At 37.8% G+C, this 12,208-nt stretch overlaps 1 protein-coding gene across 5 annotated transcripts in view; it reads right to left on the reverse strand.

Annotated features, from left to right (window-relative positions):
• Positions 1-12,208, reverse strand: part of LOC149163197 (uncharacterized) — a 242,518-nt gene that overhangs the window by 65,553 nt on the left and 164,757 nt on the right. The gene's annotated exons all lie outside the window — the stretch shown is intronic.

The following is a 12,208-nucleotide window of genomic DNA, read 5'->3' on the forward strand; positions in this document are numbered from 1 at the left end:
AAGCAACTCCTACTAAAATACTGAAAGCAGCAAAGACAAAGAAATAAGTGTTTAGCTATAAGCCAGAAGCCAAATATCTAGCTAAAAGAAGATACAAGTGCTTAACAACATGAAAAGATGAACTCCAATAGACCAATAAAACAAGTATAAAACATGAAAAGAGGCGATTGTGATGAAGAGGTAACCAATCACAAGATAGTAAACCATTTAGCAATTTAGAAACTCAACAATTGATACTATATACAAAGCAAGAGAAAGTGCATCCTATTTGAAGACTTGGTTACAGTAGCTCCATTGATTGCTCTTGTATATATCAGAGCTTCAGTGAAAATCGGAATATTGGAATGAAAAATAAGGGCAGGTTTTTCAAAAAATTGTTGCTCTTTCTGAAAAATAAACATGCAACCAATTGCATTAGAGAATAGAAGCATGCACAGTAGCCAGCTAAAAAGAGTCGAGTTTAAACAACAGCAATTTATTACATAATTAAAATAATTAAACTGAAATAAATATAATAATTAAAATTAAAATTAAAGAATTCATATATGTAAGGGTCAGCTTCTATATAAAAATTTATCATTTTCTAGGTTTATATATACTCTGGTCGGAAGATTCTTCTCTCAAAAAGCTATCATTCATATTCTATCAATTTTGGTCCTGATGATGGACCCCCTTTGGGGTTCGAAACGTCGACATAATGAACATAATACTGTGGATAATCCAGATCATGCTACTCCAAAAAACTACCACAGAAGCTTAAAGTCTAACAATTTATTACATATTAAGTGTCTTGTAAGCAATGTCTCGTGTTGCCGCCTCGCTTGCACACCTGGGTTAGTGTTGGAAAATTCCTCAACCCCACAAGGTGTGAACTTGGTGGCAAACTAAGAGAAAGGGTTGTCACCTAATCCCTTCTCTCTCCATTAAAGCTTTTTCCTAGTTAAGCTAAGGAGGGTGGTCCTTAAAGAAGTTTAATTAAAAGATATGTGAGTTTCTAGGAGACTAAAGTTAGAAAGAGATACTTATCAAAGATAACTTGATTTCAAATGTAAACAAGCATATACATATATGAGCAACATTCAATGATATATTCAAAATATAGACCAGTGCCCCAAGGTAAATGACAAATGTTTGCTCAAAATAAAATTCAAGATACAATTATAGATAATCCTGCAAAATCATATTATTAAACCAAGATGAGCATATAAATATCACTTGCAACTATAAAGGAAATAGCATTTGTAAAAAAAGTGCTCAAGTAACAAAAGATAATGACATTAAGTAATCATGAGCTAAATAACAAGTACATGAAATAGCAAAATTGTGAGTAAAGTAAAGATCCACAATACTTGCGAAATAGAGAAAGTGCTACTTGGAAGAAAGATAATGCTTGCAAATGAGATTCAACAAACCCAAGATAGCTTATGAAATATTACTTGCAAAATGTAAATAGAGATTGTACTTGCAAATAAATGCTCAAATAACAAGAGATAATGACATCAAGTAACAATAAGACCATTCATCATTGAAGTAACAAGTACATGAGACAAATAATATTGCAAGTAGATTTTAAGTGCTCCAAGATGACTAAATTGAAATGATGTGCAACCTATCTAATGTGGAATGCAATTATCTTGGTTAGTTTTAAACTATATGCCTATCCTAAGTGAGAAATTCTCCTATCAAGTTCTTACCAAGGGGTAAAGATTGGGGTGACTTGCAAGGAAGAGGGGTCGAGGAGGCACAAGGCGTCATTAACAATACCCTTCCCCTAATCCTTACAAATCATGTGTGTTGTCATTCCTACAAGGGAAGAAAGCCACCTTCATAACTGTAGTGTCCCACGCTTTACCTTACTCTGTACCAAATGGAAAAAACTTTCAAGGAAAATTTTGTCCTATTGTGTCTATACAACCAAGTTTATGCTTGGAGGTGAGTTTTAAAGATGCAAATTAATACTAAAAATGCCTAAATGAGATGTTTGAGTGAATATTACTGCTTCCCAAGAAAAGTATTGATATCAATGCTTAAAAATGAGAGATAATGCTCAAGTAAATGGTACCCATATCTTTCAATGCAAAATGAAAAGTGAAACAATTAGCTCAATGTAGCTCCACAAGTTCCAAATGTATTGTTTGCAAGTAAAATGAATTGCTCCAAATTTACTTCAAATGAAATGACATAAAAAATGCTTTAAGATACACCAACAATAATCAAAATGCCATATAAACATAAGATGATGAAGCAATGTATTCAAGAGACTTGTGAAACCAAGTAAATAAATAAGTAATTTAGTCTAAGTTTTCCAAGTAAATCTAAAGTACTTGCTTTGCTCAAAAGAAATATTGCATGTAGATTGCACAATACAAGTATTTAAGAAATGGAAATGACAAACTTAACCAAGATTATTTTATGTAAAATTAAATATGAATGTTATGTTAAGAGACTAACCATGCATGAATGAGATTAACAAATGAAATTAGCAAAGAGAATGTCGAAAAAACTATACTAAAGAGATTAGTCCACCCACAAGCAAAGATCCTCCCTCTAAATGGGGAGAAAGAATACCATGGGAAAATTCCCAAGCTCCCTCACAAGAAAATAAATCTTTTATTAAAGAAAAAAGTACATTGATGAGCCTCCTTTTATATGTGAGAGGAAGGCTTCAAATTTTGGGATCATTTTTCCAATAAGATTTAATTTTTGGGCACTAGGATCCTTCTTTTAGGAAATAGGAACCAAATTTTACAAAGGGGAGATGGCTACAAGATGCCAATGATCCTTTCTATTAATTTGAAACTAATTTCTGAATTCTGTCCCAAAAATTGCAGCCTTCAACAATCAAGAAAAATGTGCAAGGAGGAGAGGGTAAGCCTCCCTCAAGCCCACGATTTGCTTGGGATAAATGGCAGCGTTTAGGACCTTTTGGACAGCAACAAATGAAACTGCAAACAACCACAAATAGAGCTGCAAATAGTCACAAAGAGGGCTGCAAATATTATGTCAATAGGTCCTGCAAAAAGTGTATTAGATGTCTCAAACAAATCCTTCTTCCAGCCGCCACAAAAATGAGTTAGTGGGCTACAAAACAAATCAAAATTTAGCTGAAAAATTAATCAAGAAGATGAAATATATATACAATATAATCTACAAGGGCTAAGCTAAAGAGTATGAGTAAACTCCCCTCTTTTCTTAGCCATCATTCAGACTCTAAATAACAAATAAACAATTAGGAGCACAAGAAGTTGAAGTAATGTATTAAATGAATTATTCTTGTAACACGAGTCAAGACCAAAATTCCCTGCCAGATGAATTGAAAGATAAGGCCTTGAGAATTAACAAATGTGGGTTCTCCTTTAAGTGGTTTCAATAATGGATTGGCTCTTCCAAGGAATTCCCCTCACGCTTGAAGCTTGATCCAAAACAAAATCTTCTACAAAACTTTACATAAACAGATTAAATCCATGGGTTTAACAATATGCAATGATGAGAAAACTTTAAAGATATATTGGAAAATCAACTAAAATGTTATCTATCTATAGCAAATCAATAAACCTCATGCCAATGTAAGATAGCTCTACATGAACACAACTCTAAAAGCATAATGGAAATAATAGCATAATGACATGAGTAGAAGAATAAAAGCAAATGATCAAGATATTACCATACTCAAGGAGAACAACACCTCAAATGTAACCCCAAAGTCTTTATTGATATTGAAATTGTACAAAATAGCAGAGCTTCTGCAAGCACAAGAGCTTGTTTCAATGATCAATGAGAGAACCAAAGCTCATCTAAATAGGAGAAATGGGAACAAATCCCAATGAAAAACCATGTGATAAGTGGAATGATGACAATCCCAAGGCAACCTTCTCCATGCCAATCGAACTCCACAAGTGGCAATCGAATTCCTCAAGCAGCCCACGCAATCCCTTGTTGGAATAAATTCGTTGAGGTCAGGGGACAAGTGGATATTGGAGTAGAGTGGTAAGAGACCACTCACCACTCATCTCTAGGTGTAACTTAAGTCAAAGTCCACCAAGTGGGTGACTCACCCATGAAACTCGAGCTATCTCCCACAAAAAATGTGATTTTCCTTGAGAAACTCGTGGCCCCCTCAAGAGAATTTGGTTTCCTTGTTTTGTGGCTTAGGTGGGAGTCCACGTCACTTAGTAACTCAAATTTAACTCGATGAGTTTCCACCTTGTCGCACAGAATGTCTAGACACCGCGACAATGGCTCAAATCGGAGGTTGTCACCCTGTGTTGGAAATAATACTGAGAGGGGGGGGTGAATCAGTATTATCTAGTTCTTTTTAATAAATCTTCCTTATTTATACTTTGAATTATTTTTGCATGTCAGTACCATAAAATAATGAGCATGAACAAGAAAAACAGATAGTCACACCAAAGAACACCAGATACAAGGTGGAAACCCAATGTGGGTGAAAACCACCTGCTGCAATATGTCTCTATCTTCTTTCAAATTAGAAACTCCTTTTACAATGGCTTTGTACTGGTGCAGTCCTTTACCAGTACGCAGGCTGCAACCTGCAGAGAGCTACAACTCTCTCTCGTTTTCCAGTCTCTCCTGGAAGGGAGCTACAACCCCTTACTTCTTTTCTTTCAAGGACCACTTTTCATAAATTTTCAAACTGGATCCAAGAATATCAAATAATCATCAAGTGCATGCAAATTACCCAAACTCCTTATACAATCAACCAAGAGTCACCCAACTTCTCAGAATGCTGTAAACAGAAAGACAGTACCAGAAATATAAACCCAGAACTCTGCAGCAATAGATAAAAGATAATCAACAAATGTTTTTAAGACAGATCCGCAGTTTTTCTTTATCTGGCCTGCGTGGCTCCGCACTTCACCTTCTGCTCCCCTGCGTATACCTGCAGAGAGCCTTCTGCTGCACTGCGTATCTACGCACCTGCACCTTCTGTCGCGCCGCGTACATATACTGTAGCTCCGCACCTGCGGCTTCTATCGCGCCGCGTACCTCTACTGTAGCTCCGCACCTGCGGCTTCTGTCGCGCCGCGTATCTTTACTGTGCCTCCGCACCTGAACCTTCTATCGCACTGCGCCTTCTTTTGCTGTGCGTACCCACTCACTGCGCCTTCTTCTTCTCTGCGTACCCACGCACTACGCCTTCCTCTGCTGTGCGTACCCCCGCACTTGCACAGTTAATCACCTGCGAGCCTCTAATTAGGGCCAAATTGGCAGTCCACTAGTGTACCACAGATAGTCAGATGCCTAGATCTGATCATGCGCCCGAGAGATCATACTTCATAGATTCACTTTCCACTTCACTTTTATATAGATCAAGCTTTTAAACCGATAACCCAATATTTCAGATCTTAAGATATTCAATTCGCAAAAGATACTTTAGCCAAGTGATCTCCTTCCCTATTTATAGTCAAGCCCTTATTCACACCATGGGACAAAACCATCAACAACCAATACAAGGGATCCAAACCGGGGCTAAATTTGATCCTATACCACAGGCCAAAACCATAGAATCAAGAACGGCGGGCTAAATACCACGGGCCAAACATAAGAAACCCCACGTGAGCGCGCTTCTCTGCCTTGAAGTGAGTGAACTGGGGGTCCGCACCTCATGAACGGGTAACCTGCGGGTATGTACGCACTTTATCTATGATATTCCTGCGGGTCCGCAGCTTTTGTACGGTGTACCTGCGTACCTCTTATTTTTCAACATTTTAAGAGCCTGAACAGAGCATTGCCACTTTAAGAGAGTTGCCATCAAGTACAACACCTGGAACATAGAGCCATACCAGAATCATAATGCCAACAATCTCCCCCTTTGGACTTGATGGCAACTTCAAGATCTTCAACGTCATTCTCCCCCTTTGACATCAAGGGCAAAGGGTTATGCTCCCCCTAAGAACATGCTCCCCCTGACTATAAACCAGATCTTCAAAGAAGAACCATAATCCACAAAACACCATAAATGACCATGAAAGAGATAGAGACATATTGCAGCAATATTCAGACCAGCATCCATGATGTACTTCCTCCATAATGCCAACAATGCATTATATGCTCCCCCTAAACCTGTGCCATTCGATCTTCGACCAATCCGCAACCCAGCAATTGTACGCATATACCCCAGATGAACCTTGCGTACAACCATCAATCAGAAGAGATTCAACAACATGATGATGCATCAACAACCCCCAGCTTTTGCCTGAGGTATTCAAAGGTCTCCCTGGGCAATGGTTTGGTGAGTATATCAGCAACTTGTTCCTTAGAAGGAACATACTCCAACTTGACCTTTTGTTCAAGTACTTGTTCCCGGAGAAAATGATACTTGATCGGTATGTGCTTGGTCTTTGAATGCATGACTGGGTTCTTTGAAATGTTGATTGCACTTGTGTTATCACATAAGATGGAGATAGGTGGTGTACAAGTGATTTGAAAATCCTGCAAGGTCTGCATCATCCAAAGGAATTGAGTGCAGCAAGATGCAGCAGCAACATATTCTGCTTCAGCTGTAGACAAGGCAATCGAACTCTGTTTCTTGTTGAACCAAGATACTAATCTGAAACCCATAAAGAACGCACCACCACTTGTGCTCTTCCTGTCATCCACGCTTCCTGCCCAATCTCCATCTGTATAAGCATGAAGTGTGAGATTTGTATCTCTAGGATACCATAAGCCATAATTTTGAGTCCCTTGAAGATATTTAAAGATTCTCTTCACTGCCTGAAGATGAGTTTCCTTTGGATTTGCTTGAAATCTTCCAACTATTCCCACTGCATGCATGATGTCTGGTCGGGTACCTGTCAAATAAAGTAGACTTCCAATAATAGATCTATAGGTTGGTTGATGCACTGCTGCTGATTCATCATTTGCACTGAGGCTACATCCTGTGACCATGGGTGTACATACTGGCTTTGCATCTTCCATGCCATATTTCTTCAAAATCTGCTTGAGATACTTGGTTTGAGACAAAAAGATCCCTCCTCCTTTTTGTTGGATTGGCAAACCAAGAAAATATGTCAGTTCTCCCAGCAAGGACATTTCGAATTCTTTCTGCATTACCAAAGCAAAGCTTTGACTCATAGCTTCTTCATTGCTGCCAAAAATAATGTCATCTACATACACAACAAGTATTAGCAATTTGTCGTTTTCAACTTTTATATAAAGATTGCTATGTGCTGATCCTTTTGAAAAACCTTGTTGATGAAGATATTTGTCCAAACGATAGTACCAAGCCCTTGGAGCTTGTTTGGGACCATAGAGAGCCTTTTTCAATCTGCACACAAGATTTGGATCATTTCCAAGAATGAAACCATCTGGCTGCTCAATGTATACTTCTTCTTCCAAGTCTCCATTCAGAAAGGCTGATTTCACGTCCATTTGAAATACTTTGAAGTTTTGAAAGCTTGAGAGAGCAAGGAACATTCAGATGGCCTCAAGTCTTGCAACAGGAGCAAAAGTTTCTTCAAAATCTATTCCTTCTTGCTGCGCATACCCTTTACAAACAAGTCTGGCCTTGTTTCTAATTACTTCTCCATTTTCATTCAATTTATTTTTGAAGACCCATTTTGTCCCTATAACATTCTTATCCTTTGGTCTAGGAACCAACTCCCAAGTGTTGTTCTTTTCGATCTGCTCAAGTTCTTCATCCATTGCTTTGATGACCCAACATTCATCTTTGCATGCCTCTTTCACATTTTGTGGTTCAGTGGAAGAGAGTAATGCCAAATAGCTTGAAGCTTCTGCAATTGTTCTTCTTGTTTGTACACCTGCTTCTTTCTGCCGCAAAATCTGAGATTCTGGATGATTCTTTTGAACATATCTGGATGGAGTCTTCTCTTCTATCCTTATCTACTCCTCTGGTTCTTCTTGAGGTTCTTCTTCTTCATCATTCTGTCTTTGAGAGTAGTCTTCATCTTCTTCGATATCTTCATGATTTACTTGCCTAGGAATGTATCCCTTCTCATCAACCACTACATCAATGCTGTCAACAATTCTTCCAAGTCTTTTATTGTAGCACTTGTATGCTTTGCTGTGTGGAGAATAACCAAGAAGAATGCCTTCATCTGCTCTAGGTTCAAGTTTGCCAAGTTGCTCATCAGTATTCTTAATATAGCATTTGCTCCCAAAGATTTTGAAGTGCTTTACCGAAGGAGTCTCACCATACCAGAGCTCATGAGGGGTTTGAGTGCTGTTCACCCGGACATTTGTTTTGTTGAGAATAACAACCGCAGCATATGCAGCTTCACCCCAGAAAGTTGCGGGAGTTCCAGACTCATCAAGCATAGCACGAGCCATTTGTTGGACTGTTCTGTTCATTCTTTCCACCACTCCATTTTGCTGAGGAGTTCTAGCTGTAGAGAATTCTCTCCTTATCCCATGTTCTTCACAGAAATCGAAAAATTCATTTGAGGTAAACTCCCCACCTCTGTCGGATCTGAGGCACTTAATTTTGTATCCTGATTCATTTTCAACCAAGGCTTTAAAGGATTTGAATTTTTCGAATGCTTCATCTTTGTGCTTCATAAGTCTTAACCAGACAAACCTGGAGAAATCGTCAATGAATAATATCAAGTATTCTTCTCCTCGAGGTGTCCTTTTCCTGAATGGACCACATGTATCTGTATGTACTAGCTCAAGAGGCATGCTAGCTGATCCTTCCTTCTCCGGAAAGTTAGTTCTGGTTTGCTTTCCAAACTGACATGATTTGCATATGGTGTTGTCTGGAATTTTGATATCTGGAAGACCACGAACTGCCTGATATTTGCATGCTTTCCTTATTTGTGAAAAGCTTAGATGCCCCAACCTCTGGTGCCATAACCAGTGTTCATCATCCTTGCTTAGATAGCAATGTTGTTGTCCTTCTTCAAATATGTATAGATTATTTGGAGTTCTTTCACCTTTGATCACTGTTTTACCTGTATCAAGATCACGAACAAGACATCCATTTGATCTAAATATCACCTCGGTTCCTTGATCACACATCTGGCTGACACTCAGAAGATTATGCTTCAATCCATCAACATACAAAACATTTCCAGCTTTGACCTTTTCCTTCAACTGAGCAGTGCCTTTTCCTTTTATAGTTGCAGGAGTATCATTTCCAAAAGAAACTTTCTTTCCCTTTTCTAAAGCAGAATATGATTCAAGTTTTTCTTTATCACCTGTCATATGCTTCGAACATCCACTGTCAATGTACCATAGATTTTCCTGTCCCTCTGCATAAAATGTTATCCCACATCTTTCTGTTTGTGGTTCCTTTATTCTCCATGTTTTGGTGCTTGAGGCTTATTCCTTTGTCTGCTGAAACCTGCTCCTGCATTCAGAATCTTCATGACCAAAGTTATTGCAAATCAGTGTTGCGGGGGAGCGCCCCCCCCCCCCTCGCTCCCGCTCCCGATCCGCGCTCCGGGCGGGAGCGACTCGGGAGCGGGTCGGGAGCGCGCTCCCGAAAAGGGAGCGATTTCGGGAGCGCGCTCCCTAAAAAAAATTTCGCTCCCTGCCTTTTCGGGAGCGTTTTGCCTTTTTTGCATTTTTTTTTTTGTAGTAATGTTCGAAATGCAATTTGTTTTGAAAGAAACAAATAGTTTTTGAGTGGGGCAACTTAATGATCAAGTTTAGGCCATAGTATTGATATGCTATTCATGGTAATGTTAAATTCTTAAAGTAAAAGTGACATTTTCTTTAATTTTCATTTTCATCCTTTTACTTAAATTTTTAACATTACCATGAAATGACTCAGGATGTTTGAGAGTGGTTTCGTCCTCATTGGATTTCATATGGAGAAAGTAGAATTTTAGATTTCATTCAAAATCCAGCAGACTTATCAGTTTTTCAGGATTTCAGGATTGGGGGATTGCAATGTTTCCATTGAATTTTGTCATGTATTAGGGTATGGAACTCATATTTAATCAAGAGTACCAATCTCTCTATGTACCTTGATGTTAGTGACATTGGTTGTCGAACTCCTCTATCATGACCCTTCTAAAAATGTACGCATCACTCAAACAAAATCTTGACTTGACATGCTATGCTTTTTCTATCTTATGTTAATGCTTAGAGGGTGATATTAATGACAAAGATCCCTACAGATACAAAGGTAATGACAAAGATACCTCTGGATACTAATGCTTGGAGGGTGATATTAATGACAAAGATCCTGATTTTGCAACAAGACTAAAAAATTAGACATTTCTCGTGGTGGCAAGAGGCCCAAGCATAAGAAATAGATAATAGATTTACTTCTCTTTTCTAGTTTCTAGTAGCTTTTATAACTATTGACTCTTTCATATTTATTATGATATTTTTTTAAACAATATATGACAATTTAAGTTTGAAGTTGGCAATTATAACTCATTAGTAATGAATTATGAATATGATGCTTCATGAAAGTTGAAAGTTGTTTCATTTCATTTCATTTTATAACATTTCATTTCATGTTAGATATTATTTGTTGTAATGGTTACACTTAGCTTACAAGTACAACTTTGGTGATCAATGATGATAAATGTTATATATTGAATTTTGAAAGCTTGAAACTTTAAGATTGATGAATCATGAGACTCAATATGTTGTATGTTACTATGTTACTAACTTGCGGACGTGGTTGATGAAGATTATAACTTCTAGATGATTGTTGTTATATGGTTCAATCTATGCTTTTTTATGTTTTTTATATCTAATTCATCATTCTACATGTTTTTGTTGACATATATGTATCAAAAATTAAAAAATATAAAAAATATATATATTTTTAAAAAATCGCTCCGGGATTCGCTCCCAAACCGGGAGCTTCTGAAAATGGTCGCTCCCGCTCCCGCTTTCGCTCCCGCTCCCCGCTTCCGCTCCCGCTCCCAAGTAACATTGTTGCAAATAGAACATTCAACTTCATTTTCAAGAGCCGAAAAGTTGGTCCTTTTTGTAATCCCGGTCATACTTCTTTGTTTTTGAGCTTCTCTAGTCACGATTGTTTTATAAGCAACACATTGAGCTGCTTTGTGACCAAAGTTATGACAAGAGAAGCATTGTCCATTGAAGAAACTTCTGCGGTTATCAAATCTTCCGGCCAAATGATTGTAATTTCTATTGTCATCCATTCTTGAAGCAAATTGAGAGGATTTTACCTGTGGCTGGTTGTAGCTTTTGTTCATCCTTAAGACGGATTGCCCCTGGTTTACCTGATAGTCTTTGTTTGTTCTTGATGTAATTCGTCCCTGCTTTACTTGGTGATCTCCATTGTGCTTTTGCTCATTCCTTCTTTCTGCATCAAGATAACTCTTTGAGGTGGATGCTTGAGAAGTTTCTCCATTATACCCCAGACCTGTCTTGTTTAGTGGAGAACGTTGTACATTGATGATCTTATCTAGAGTTTCAGATCCTTTGACAAACTTAAGATTAATAGCCTTTGTTTTCTCAATCTCTTTTTTAAGACCAACAATTTCACCTTCTAACTTTTCAAGATATTTTTCTTTTTCATCAATTTGAAGTTGTAGAGTATCAATGATCATATTCTTTTCTTCTATACATGTCTTGAGTCTAGAAATTTCTTCATGAAAGCTATCCACATCTATAGCATCCATGTAATCATCATCTTCAAATGCCATTAAAAGTTTATAGTCATTACCTCGTTCATCTCCTTCGTAGCTCAAGACAATCTTGTCCCATATTTCTTTTGCGGATTTATATTGCATAACCTTCACGAATTCTGTTTGAGATAAGCATCCCAGCAGAGTATTGACTGCTTTAGCATTTGTTTCATATTTCTTCTTTTCGGCCGTATCTGTAGGAGTAGCTGAAGGAAAAGTGTAGCCTGTATCTATGATATCCCAAACTTCTGTACCAAGAGATTGAAGATAGGCAGTAACTCTTACCTTCCAATAATTGAAGTTTGTCCCATCAAAAATTGGTGGCCTGATTGATGCTTCCCTCTCGTAGTTGCTCATGACGAATGATCTTCCTTCAAGCGATCAAGCTTCTCTGAAGGACCTGCTCTGATACCAATTGTTGGAAATAATACTGAGAGGGGGGGGTGAATCAGTATTATCTAGTTCTTTTTAATAAATCTTCCTTATTTATACTTTGAATTATTTTTGCATGTCAGTACCATAAAATAATGAGCATGAACAAGAAAAACAGATAGTCACACCAAAGAACACCAGATATAAGGTGGAAACCCAATGTGGGTGAAAACCACCTG

This window comes from Pinus tabuliformis, chromosome 5_2, assembly GCF_031772625.1.
Source record: "Pinus tabuliformis cultivar Carrire ecotype Pingquan chromosome 5_2, CPIR1, whole genome shotgun sequence".
Classification (NCBI taxonomy): Eukaryota; Viridiplantae; Streptophyta; class Pinopsida; order Pinales; family Pinaceae; genus Pinus; species Pinus tabuliformis.